This window comes from Coregonus clupeaformis, unplaced genomic scaffold, assembly GCF_020615455.1.
Source record: "Coregonus clupeaformis isolate EN_2021a unplaced genomic scaffold, ASM2061545v1 scaf0271, whole genome shotgun sequence".
Taxonomy (NCBI): Eukaryota; Metazoa; Chordata; class Actinopteri; order Salmoniformes; family Salmonidae; genus Coregonus; species Coregonus clupeaformis.
In genome coordinates this window covers 139,970-152,825 of record NW_025533726.1, presented here as the reverse complement: position 1 = coordinate 152,825, position 12,856 = coordinate 139,970, and the positions used below count along the sequence as shown (strand labels likewise).

General features: G+C 46.3%; 1 pseudogene; it reads right to left on the bottom strand.

Moving 5' to 3' along the window:
• Positions 1-12,856, bottom strand: part of LOC123484309 — a 96,634-nt pseudogene that overhangs the window by 63,955 nt on the left and 19,823 nt on the right.

Sequence of the window (12,856 nt, the reverse complement as noted above, 5' to 3'; positions counted from 1 at the left end):
TCTCCTCCCACACTACTCACTCTGCCCCCTACACAGATGGTAATGCGCCGCCGCAACCTTCGCTCTCTCTCCCACTACTCTCTCCTCTTCCATCCTATCATCTCTCTCCCTCTGCTCAATCCTTCTCCCTCCAATCTCCTGATTCTGCCTCCTCAACCCTCCTCTCTCCTCCCCTTTCTGCATCCTTTGACTCTCTGTGTCCCCTATCCTCCCGGCCGGCTCCGGTCCTCCCCTCCAGCTCCGTGGCTTGATGACTCATTGCGAAGCTCACAGAACAGAGCTCCGGGCAGCGGAGCGGAAATGGAAGAAAACTAAACTCCCTGCCGACCTGGCATCTTTTCACTCCCTCCTCTCTACATTTTCTTCATCTGTTTCTGCTGCTAAGGCCACCTTCTACCACTCTAAATTCCAAGCATCTGCCTCTAACCCTAGGAAGCTCTTTGCCACATTTTCCTCCCTCCTGAATCCTCCCCCCCCTCCTCTCTCTGTGGATGACTTCGTCCAACCACTTTGAAAAGAAGGTTGACGAAGCATCCGATCCTCGTTTGTTAAGTCTAATGACACTGCTGGTCCTGCTCACACTGCCCTACCCTATGCTTTGACTTCTTTCTCCCCTCTCTCTCCAGATAAAATCCTGCGACTTGTGACTGCAGGCCGCCCAACAACCTGCCCGCTTGACCCCATCCTCCTCCCTTCTCCAGACCATCTCCGGTGACCTTCTCCCCTACCTCACCTCGCTGATCAACTCATCCTTGACCGCTGGCCATGTCCCTTCCGTCTTCAAGAGAGCGAGAGTTGCTCCTTCAAAAAAACAACACTGACCCCCACTGATGTCAACAACTACAGACCAGTATCCCTTCTTTCTTTTCTTTCCAAAACTATTGAGCGTGCCGTCTTTAGCCAACTCTCTTGCTATCTCTCTCAGAATGACCTTTCTTGATCCAAACCAATCAGGTTTCAGGACTGGTCATTCAACTGAGACTGCTCTTCTCTGTGTCACGGAGACTCTCCGCACTGCTAAAGCTAACTCTCTCTCCCTCTGCTCTTGTCCTTCTAGACCTGTCTGCTGCCTTTGATACTGTGAACCATCAGATCCTCCTCTCCACCCTCTCCGAGCTGGGCATCTCCGGCGCGGCTCACTCCTGGTTGCGTCCTACCTGACCGGTCGCTCCTACCAAGTGGCGTGGCGGGAAGCTGTCTCGCACCACGTGCTCTCACCACTGGTGTCCCCCAGGGCTCGGTTCTAGGCCCTCTCCTTTTCTCCCTATACACCAAGTCACTTTGGCTCTGTCATATCCTCACATGGCCTTTCCTATCATTGCTACGCTGACGATACACAACTAATCTTCTCCTTTTCCCCCCTTCTGATAACCAGGTGGCGAATCGCATCTCTGCATGTCTGGCAGACATATCAGTATGGATGACGGATCACCACCTCAAGCTGAACCCTGGCAAGACGGAGCTGCTCTTCCTCCCGGGGAAGGACTGCCCGTTCCATGATCCGCCATCACGGTTGACAACTCCGCTGTGTCCTCCTCCCAGAGTCGAAGAGCCTAGGCGTGACCCTGGACAACACCCTGTCGTTCTCCGCCAACATCAAGGCGGTGACCCGCTCCTGCAGGTTCATGCTCTACAACATTCGGAGAGTGCGACCCTGCCTTACACAGGAAGCGGCGCAGGTCCTGGTCCAGGCACTTGTCATCTCCCGTCTGGACTACTGCAACTCGCTGTTGGCTGGCCTCCCTGCCTGTGCCATTAAACCCCTACAACTCATCCAGAATGCCGCAGCCCGTCTGGTGTTCAACCTTCCCAAGTTCTCTCACGTCACCCCCTCCTCCGCACACTCCACTGGCTTCCAGTTGAAGCTCGCATCCGCTACAAGACCATGGTGCTTGCCTATGGAGCAGTGAGGGGAACGGCACCTCTGTACCTTCAGGCTCTGATCAGTCCCTACACCCAAACGAGGGCATTGCGTTCATCCACCTCTGGCCTGCTGGCTCCCTTCCTCTGCGGAAGCATAGCTCCCGGCTCAGCCCAGTCAAAACTGTTCGCTGCTCTGGCACCCCAATGGTGGAACAAGCTCCCTCACGACGCCAGGACAGCGGAGTCACTCACCACCTTCCGGAGACATTTGAAACCCCACCTCTTTAAGGAATACCTGGGATAGGATAAAGTATTCCTTCTAACCCCCCAAATTGTAAAGTGGTTATCCCACTGGCTATAGGGTGAACGCACCAATTTGTGAGTCGCTCTGGCTAAGAGCGTCTGCTAAATGACGTTAATGTGCCCTTGAGCAAGGCACTTAACCCTAATTGCTCCTGTAAGTCGCTCTGATAAGAGCGTCTGCTAAATGACTAAAATGTAAATGTAAAATGAGAATGCCAAGAGTGTGCAAAGCTGTCATCAACGCAAAGGTTGGCTATTTGAAGAATCTCAAATAATAATACATGTATACATTTTACATTTACATTTTAGTCATTTAGCAGACGCTCTTTTCCAGAGCGACTTACAGGAGCAATTAGGTAATCCTTTCTCAAGGGCACATCGACAGATTTTTCACCTAGTCGGCTCTGGGATTAGAACCAGCGACCTTTCGGTTACTGGCACAACGCTCTTAACCACTAAGCTACCTGCCGTATACATGATTATGTACACATGATTATATATACATGATTCCATATGTTATTTCATAGTTTTGATGTCTTCACTATTATTCTACAACAAGAAAATAGCAAAAATAAAGAAAAACCCTTGAATGAGTAGGTGTTCTAAAACTTTTGACCGGTAGTGTATTTTTGACAATGGACTAATGAAACAAATACCAAAATATAGTTTTGGGGTGGAGTTTTCCTTTAATGGGTTTGGTGCATGTCTCTCTCAACAGGTTTTTTTCAGTAGAGTAAAATGACATTGTACTGTTCTTCCCCCAAGCACTGATCAACTGATACAACATTTATAAGCTCCCATATCTGACCAGGAAATGTATTTTTTCAGTGAACCGAGAATAATCAACATAAAGAGTCAAGGACTTGAGTTCGATTAAAACAAACTTCAGTTCAGTCATTATTACTTAGCAATGCGCTTCTCATTGACCACCAGAGGACAAACCTTATTTGCGAATGCTACGATATCAATGGGCTTTAAATCTCGAGTGTTGTGTTTGCATGTGCGTACACTACTCTTAGGGTAATCAGAATGCTACAGTACGTTTCCATATTAACTCCTATTAAAAATGTAATGCTTTAGGATAATTCACAATTAAATAGTTCAGACGCCAAGGGCGTAGCGTGGAGATGCAGTGGATGAATACGCAAAGAGCTGGGGTGTTCCACGTCCCCCAGGCTATGTTAACACTGAATGTCAATGAGTAGATCAAACCACACTTTAGCCACTCTGCGCACATACACACACACGGACACATACACACACACGGACACATACATACACACGGACACATACATACACACGGACACATACATACACACGGGCACGGACACATGGACACACGCACAGACCACAGACAGACACACAGACAGACACACAGACCACTCACCCGCTGAGATAGATGAAGAAGGAGCAGGTGGAGCCGGCCCACGCCGTAGTTAGTGTAGCATGAGTCTGACCGCCACATGTCCTTCATCCACTGAGGAAGAGGAGGAGAGACTTGATCAGGACTGAACACAACAGGTACCAGTATAGCCTATCAATCCACATGCCTTGGCCAGTCCTCCCATCCCATGTGTAGAAGCTCTGAGCTATCTCGACCAGACCCCAATCTGTGTGTGTGGACTCATCAATCCAAGAAAAAATAACCAATGTAAGCAAAGAAACAAAAATGTGACTCTGGGCAAAGTGTCAATAGCATGAAAGTGAAAAAGTGTTTTTGTTCAAACGGTGATGTTTTGGAGATTCAACCGCAAAATACAGTGTTTTCAGATGTCCACAGATGGAGATGAGCAAAACAATCTGCTGAAGCCATGTGAAGGGAGCAAAACGGGGCTATGACTTGGCCAAGGTTACGGGGGAATATGGTGTTCCACCCACACTGACACATTAAGGCAGAGTCCCAAATGACAGCCTATTCCCTATGGGCCCTGGTCAAAAGTAGTGCACTACATAGGGAATAGGCTGCCATTTGGGACGCAGCCTACCACTTTCCAACGCTGCAATTTCCATCTGATTTTTTCTATCTGATTTCCATCCCATTGTTTTTGGAATGACTAGGCTATGCAGAGTGGGTGTAGGCTTACTAATTCCACTGAGATTGACAGACACCCAAGTAAATCCCCTGGGCTGAGAGTCACGCAAGGCAGCTGAAAACATCATGTGCATCTAATTGACTTCGAGGTATTCTACAGGGGTTTATGAATTCCGAAGTAGATTGCAATTGGAAGGAGCAAGAAGTCTTAAATGTCTTTTGTTCCTGCTAAAGATCACCTGAAAGGTTTTTCAAATAAGAATTATTCCATCCATCAGAGGACAATAACAGGATGGAAAAGGTTGCCAGTAGGAACTTTATACCATGTACAGTATTATATAGCACTGTGACAGCTGGGATTTCCACCATACCCCATAAAAGCGGCCAAGGAATAAAATGATCTGTCTGAAGTTATTTTACTAGCAGACAGTTTAGTCAGCAGAGCCATTTAAGCCACGAGCAAGAAAATACATAAAAAAAACTGCATTCTAATTTAACCTCAATAAAACACTTGAGATCTAATGTGGTTGAAATAATCCCATTAAAAAAAAGAAAGGAGATAGACATTTGAGACCAACAGAGGCTAAATAGGACAAAACGGCTCATCTGTTTCCACTATGGACCCTGTTTGAGCCCTGTTTTGGCTCTTTTAATGGTGATCGGCTAGCCATGCCTGCCTTTCCTTGGTGACAGTGCCAGTGGAGGCTTGGGAGCAGCGCGCAGAGCAGATGGCCTTTATGATATGACGGTATCTGCTCCGGGCAGACTCCGGCCTGGGGCTGGAGTGCTGTGATTATGCCTGGCTGGCTGGCGTGTGTGTGTGTGTGTGTGTGTGTGTGTGTGTGTGTGTGTGTGTGTATGTGTGTGTGTGTGTGTGATTGGGTGCGTGTGTCTCTCTCACCTTGACTTTGTCCTCACAGTGAGGGAAGCCGTCCATGGGGGGAAGCTCACATTTCTCCTGAACGCCGTTCAGCAGATCTGTGGAAAGAGAGGAGAGAGAGAGAGGAGAGAAAAAGAGAGGAGAGAAGAGGAGGGGATCAATAAGGTCAGCCACCAGCCTTGGGAGCAAACCGTGCAGGTGTGGAATTCACAAACAAAGATGACACAGAGAAATCAATACACACGCCTGAATGAACACACTCCTGTGCACATACACACTGCCTCAGGCATGTATGCGCATGACACATCAAAAATACACATGCATACACAGGTACAAACACACACTTTGGGTTTACACATCGAAAAGCTCCAAACAACCAATGACTTCATGTATCCTCAGGGAGGTGGTGGTGTTGAACACGGCCGAGAATTCAAACAACATATGTATGCATGTGACGCGTGCCCTCTCCCAATAGCACGAGCACAGGTAGCGCAACATCCGCAACAGATACACGATGCCAGTGAGGCTGTGCTATGCTGTGCTGTGCTGTGCTGTGCTATGCTATGCTGTGCTATGCTATGCTGTGCTATGCTGTGCTGCTCCCCTGGCACCAGTGGTGTGATTTCCATTCCTGATGCAGCAGACTGATGCAGGTTCAGATAAGCTCACTCTCTGCCAGCCTCACACTGACAACAAACATGGGTGGAGTTTAGACAGCCGCCGCACTAAAAGGCTTCTATGGAATGGGGGTGCTCATCTGGGAAAAGTCACATTCCAAAAAAAGAAAATGTGATGGCATTCCCAAAAACCCCACAAAATAAATAAAAAGATGACCCGCTTCAATCAGTCTTTGTCAAAAAGGTATTGGGTCATCCCAAAAATGCCACCCTATTTCCTATATAGTGCAAACACTTAGCACACCAATGTATGTAGGGAATAGGGTGCCATTTTGGACTGTTTCTTTCTCTCCTTTTACAGAAACAACAACTGTTATCCCCATATCCATGACAGAGGTGGTGATGAGGCCCAGTCAGGGCTCTATTTTCTCAGGGGGCTGTCTGAAAGGCTGTCATCATGCCCATCGGGTCATGAAGGAAGGATTGGAGAGAGGACAGGTTAGTGAGGGGTAGGGTGAGAGAGAGAGAGAGAGAGAGAGAGAGAGAGAGAGAGAGAGAGAGAGAGAGAAGAGAAGAGACGAGACGAGGCCAGACGAGACAGCCAGTGTGATGGCAGCCTTAAATGGATACTTTGGGAGACAGAGACAGATACACTTGTGGATATCATCGTTATGTCTCTGTGTCCAGTATGAAGGAAGTTAGAGGTAGTTTCCTGAGCCAATGCTAACTAGACTGGAAGTCTATGGGTATCTACTAGCATCTAGGGCCTCATTGCCAAAATCCCGAAGTATCCCTTTAATGACTGTCCTGTCTGAGAGGTGGACCAGATTGCCCTGTCATCAGTCAAGGCTGATACTCTCTCACAGTCCGAGGGAAACTTAGTTTGGACTGACAAGAGGATATTGCCATTGGGTCTGTGGCTTGGCCATGAGTGAATTACAGCCATTAGCACTAGCCGAAGCTCGAAACAATAAGGGAACCTTTGCAGACTGCGTGTTTTGGATAAAAATCCCAAGGTTCCTGTTAGAAATCTCTTAACAGTCACTACCTGTTCTGTGAAAAAAAAATCTGAAGTAAGAAGCAAAGCATCTGCACAGAATGTATAGAAAACAAGAGGCAGGCTTTTTACCATTTGCGACCCATGGTGAGTTTGCCAATAACAAAGAGGCAGACAGAGTGACAAGATCTTGCATCCAAATGTCCTGCGGCTTGTACAGAGCCAAACATTAGGCTATGTATCACTTAGTTCTATAGCGATTGATCAGTCCTGGATTAATTATTAAACCTTCAGGACCGGCTCAGCCCAAACACGGTGGGTCTCCAGTACATAGACCAATGAGATTACTTCCTTCTGCACCGAGTAGCATTCACTAAGAAACAAAGAGATTTCAGTGAGAGGGAGAAGAAAATGTATCAGAATTCTAATGAACAGAATGTCATGTGATCTCTGCACACAAAGCTATTCTATCCTCCCACGTCAGGAGAGTGTGTGTGTGTGTGTGTGTGTGTGTGTGTGTGTGTGTGTGTGTGTGTGTGTGTCAGTCAGTTACTGAGGAGGTGATCTCATTCTGATAACATAGTATGTTGTCTCTACTCCAGGAAGAATCGCTGATTGAAATTCGTTTAATGCACACAGCGCTTTGGCTTAATAACCCTCGATGTAAAGAGTTCATGCTACGACACGGCCCTCTCGTCTATTCTAATATCCTCGTTGTTTCCACACTCACAATGGCTATCAATACATCATTTATATAATACACAGCATAGTGGTGGATACAGCAAACCATTGTGATAGACAAATGAGAACACTCCGGGGGTGAAGATCCTCCTAGGTACAGATCTAGAAAGAGCTTCCCTCCATCAAACTTAACATTAACCATAGTGGGGTAAATGCAAAACTGACCCGAGATCAGCGTCTAGCAGACATTTCAAACTACACCAATGAGAACCAAATAAGAAGAGGGACATTCACTGCTATTCGCCAACTTCCAGTGGGTCCAAACACCTAAAGATGCCTTTGAAGCTGCTCTCTCCTGTTTCAGTCATTGGCTGCTAAAAGAAGCCTTTGAAAGAGATGAGATGAGAGAGAGAAGACAGTCAATCAGCTTGTTTGAGGGGAACAGTTTGAACGAGGCGATGCGCAGAATCAATCATCTTGATCACATAATGAGTAGCCCTAGCAGTGATTCTGCACAGTCCAACTGCAATGAAATCTCAAACATGCACATTGCAACGCCTGAACCATTGTGTGTGACACTGCAGGCTATGCGTTTTTGCATGTTCCTATTTATTGATTGTATTTCGTATTTGATGCGTGTTTTTCTGTATTCTACAGTGCTCATTTGTAAAAGAGACCAGGGTCTCAATTTGACTCCCTGTTAATAAATGCGGATATGGACAACGGTCATGTGGTCATGAGACAGCTAGCCTGAGACAAAGAGCCTCTGGTTTAGCCATGGTTTCCCGGGGCAACAGGAGCAGGAGAACAATGGGGGGAAGCAGACAGATTATTATTAAAGTATTTTCTATCATAGCCGGTTTAACAAAGGCCTCGCGCTGGACCAAAAGTGAGGGTAGTGGACCCCATGCTGAGCCCATGAGCCTGTGTCCACACACACACACACACACACACACACACACACACACACACACACACAGTCTCCCTCCTCCTCTTGATAAGACGAGATGAGACCAGCTGATATGAGCTGAGATCTCACCAGCCAGTGCATCAGTGCCAAAACGCGCTTCTTAAGTCGCTGCTGCTTTAATCAAGCAGAAAGAGCTGCCTGTCGCCAAGTGGCAGGCTAAACATAGCCTCACTATAATCAAATGTCAGAGAGGTGGTATTTAAACCTAACAGATCTCTCCACATGCTGTGCCTTCTTCACAGAGCATCTTTAAGCCTGATGAGCATTTTTAAGTCTGACTAACCGAACAACAATGCTAAGGATCTAGATTGACATGCTGTGCTGTGGTCACGGCAACTGCAACGCTTGCATAATAGTACTCTGTGGAACATGCACACGGTATTACAGGGCTGTGTCATACCAGCAGAGCTACCCGTCTCTGAGTAAATAAATACACACGCACACAGACGGACAAAGACACATGGGGGTAGGTCATCTGTGAGGAAATCCGTTCTCCTAGTATGTTGGTATAAACCCCCATTTTGAGGTCAACCACAACATACACCTGACTCATAGCAGGACCGTTGACCTAGAAACTGAACTCTGCAAAGGAATAGTCTATCGAAATAGCAGATAGAGCCAAATCCAACACCTGCACGAAGAGGAAATGAAGGCTGACGTCAAGCAAAACCAATCTTCAGATAATGCGTGCCGATAAGCCCTCTGCAAGCTTAACCACACCACTACATGGCAGGTACAGAGAGAATGAAGGCGGTGATGCTGGAGAGATGACACATTCCGCAGCATTGCGTAAGACCCCTTCCACTAAATCCAGGAAATATTACAATGTTACTCAATGACACAGTACTACTGGAGATCTTTGAGGAGGAAGTTTGCCAGGTTTGCCAATACAAAGGTTTTAGAAATTAATTCCATCATACCCTTGCTCGAAATCAAGATGGAACTGTTAATAGATCATATAAGACAATCACAAAATAAGATTCTGGAATTCTGCAAACCTAAATCAGAAAAGGCAGCAGCTACTAGCAGTTGTGGTGCTTTATATCCAAGGTGGAAAGAGGAAGGAGGCATTTTCTCGCCCTTTTCATTTTGCTTCTCTGAGTTCATCATTAAGCCAAACCCAGGTTTAGCTTGGGTTAAGGCAAATGGACTTTGGACTAAATACATCAGGCTTACGTTACACCCTCTCCTCTTCCTCACCCCCGCTTCAAACTCAATCCTCTCCTCACAGTCTTGCGCTCATCATCATCCACATCCCGACATTTGAGCTTTCTGGACGCAACGTAAGGGGGTGCCGCTACAGAGTGGGAGAGATACCATGGGGTGTATTCGAAATAGCACCTTATTCCTATATAGTGCACCACTTATGACCAGAGCCCCAAGAGCCCTGGTCAAAAGTAGTGCACTATATAGGAAATATGGTGCAATTTCAGACTCAACCATGATCCAGCTCCATAACGCAAGATATATATAAAAAAAATAAGTGCATCATTTTTTTCACAGATTTTCATCTCTCTCACCACTTCTGTTCCATCAAGCCCACAGCTCCTCGGCCAACTTTGGGTGCACTTTGCCGGTGCGAGTGACGAGTGACCTCACCAATCAAGCAAGAGGCAGCTAATGGAGAGTGCCCTCTCAGCCACAGAACAGCTGTAGGCTCTCAGTGGGGTGACAGGAGGAGAGGGGCTGTGTGTGTGTGTGTGTGTGTGTGTGTGTGTACTTTGAGGGGATGTTGTGGAAGTGGAGAAGCTGGATGATGACAATATGCAGGGGTGATTTTCCAGGGAGGAAAAACACACACACACACAAACCTGGCGCGTGGCTGCTGTTGATTTGACTCTAGTCTGGAGAAGTCATCCAGAACAGTCTTTATTCTCTACAGGACTTCACAACAGTGTAAGAACAGAAAAATCTGTCCGTGTGTGCGTGCGCGTGCGTGTCCGGTCTCGGCTACAGGCTCTGGCTTCCCAAAAGCATCTTAAGCTCAATGGCTCTAACGATGAACTTAGCCTTGAGCTCAATGGTTCTAATGATTCACTTAGCCTTAAGATAATTTTTGGGAAACCGGCCCATAAATTCAGTCTCACAGCAGTGTAAAACAACAGTTCCCAGAGTGCTATGGCAGCCAAAAAGCCTTGATTTATCATCTTATCATCTCCCAAGCATGACTAACATTCCCCAGTTTCAAATTAATTAAGAAGAGCTGTGTAATATTTACTAATGAATCAAAGCCCCAACGGGGAAGAATCCATTGTGAGGGTAACATTTCTGAGAATTCAGGTAGTCAGGGGACAAGGCTTAGAATAGCATTGACAAGCAATGATGTCATCTTAAATTTCCATTCCTCATTCAAAGGGCTTCTTTTTTAAACTGCAATGTGCTGTGTAGCTTGAAGTTGCCCCCAGATGCTGAATTTCCTCCACTAATGGTTAACAAGGCCTAAAATTAACACCAGCCACCTGTGGGTAGATTTTGGCATTGGCGGGTGAAATGTCTATTGGACGGGTGGTCAGGGCTCAACAGTGCGAAGGCGCTTCACCCGCATTTGTGAACACAAATAGTCAAGTATGATCAAATGTATAGTGAAATAAATGCTGCAGTAGCTGTTTTCAAAGTATTTCCGCTGTTTTGTTTCATAGCTGGTAAATTAATCGCCAAAGTCAAAGAACTATGAATCCTATATAGCGTATTCTACTTCGCGCTACAACACCGCCTGGCTGGGGGGTGTGTGCACATGAAGAGCTGAGTGAAAGTACATGTTTAGAAGCGACTGCACACAGGCATAAAAGTCTGTCTAATTTACTTGAAACTAAAGTCTATTGAAGTGAGACTTTGTCCTTGTGTTTCTTGGCTATTTACATTGTTTTGTTCACAAGCTAGGTTGTTTTTCTATGTCGGAGTTTCAACTGCCAGGGAAGAGAAGAAAACGCTTCTACTAGTCAGAATCTATCTCACAGGCACAAACAGGACTTGAGTCGCACTACCAAGGTAACCTCCCGCCCTTAAAGGGGCAGGTACACTTTTCTGTCTCATCTATGATACACTATATATACAAAGGTATGTGGACACCCCTTCAAATTAGTGGTTTCAGCTATTTCTGACACACCCGTTGCTGACTGTTTGTTAGGAGCTTCATGAAATGGGTTTCCATGGCCGAGCAGCCGCACACAAACCTAAGATCACCATGCGCAATGCCAAGCGCCGGCTGGAGTGGTGTAAAGTTGCCGCCATTGGACTCGGGAGCAGTGGAAACGTGATCTCTGGAGTAAAGAATCACGCCACCATCTGGCAGTCCGACGGACTAATCTGGGTTTGGCGGATGCCAGGAGAACGCCACCTGCCCGAATGCATAGTGCCAACTGTAAAGTTTGGTGGAGGAATAATGGTCTGGGGCTGTTTTTTTCATGGTTCGGGCTAGGCCCCTTAGTTCCAGTGAAGGGAAATCTAAGGCTACAGCATACAATGACATTCTAGATGATTCTGTGCTTCCAACTTTGTGGCAACAGTTTGGGGAAGGCCCTTTCCTGTTTCAGCATGACAATGCCCTCATGCACAAAGCGAGGTCCATACAGAAACGGTTTGTTGAGATCGGTGTGGAAGAACTTGACTGGCCTGCACAGAGCCCTGACCTCAACTCCATTGAACACCTTTGGAATGCCGACTGCGAGCCAGGCCTAATCACCCAACATCAGTGCCCGACCTCACTAATGCTCTTGTGGCTGAATGGAAGCAAGTCCCCAATGTTCCAACATCTAGTGGAAAGTCTAGTGGAAAGTCTTCCCAGAAGAGTGGAGGCTGTTATAGCAGCAAAAGGGGGACCAACTCCATATTAATGCCCATGATTTTGGAATGAGATGTTTGACGAAAGCATACTTTTTGGTCATGTAGTGTATTTTGGTTAAAAAATATATATATATTCAATATACCACATTAATTACTTCTTAATAGTAATACATTTATTGTTTTAGAAACATTACAAAGCATCCTCTGTTTTTCTATGGTTTGTTAGTGGAACTCTAGCAGCCAAAAAATATTTTGTCTGGTAAAAAATCTGCGTGGCTGGTAGACCAAAAAGTTCATTTTATGCCCTGATTGTTAAGGTTAGGATTGTGGGAGGGGAGAGGAAGCTGATCCCAGATCTGCACCAGAGGAAACGTCACCCTGGAGTGCAATGTGCAAGGACAGGTGTGGCCATTTGCACTCCCATTCATTTTAATCTAGGCCTATGCTTCCAAAGTTTGTTCTGTAATATCAGCGCCATAAAATATTTTCCCCTAGCATCACCATAAATGACCTGATTTGCATGTGAGGACAGAGGCAAGAGTGAGGTTTTACATTGGACAGCTCTAGTGTTTTGCTGGCGGCGACTTTGTGCCTTCAAACGAAGGCAGTCCATAAACTGGTTTAAAGTACATTAACCATAAAATATCAGAACTGTGACGGAGAACACATGACTGTTTGTACTTATATGGGGTAAACTTTCCCAGGTACAGATCGACGATCAGCTTCCCTC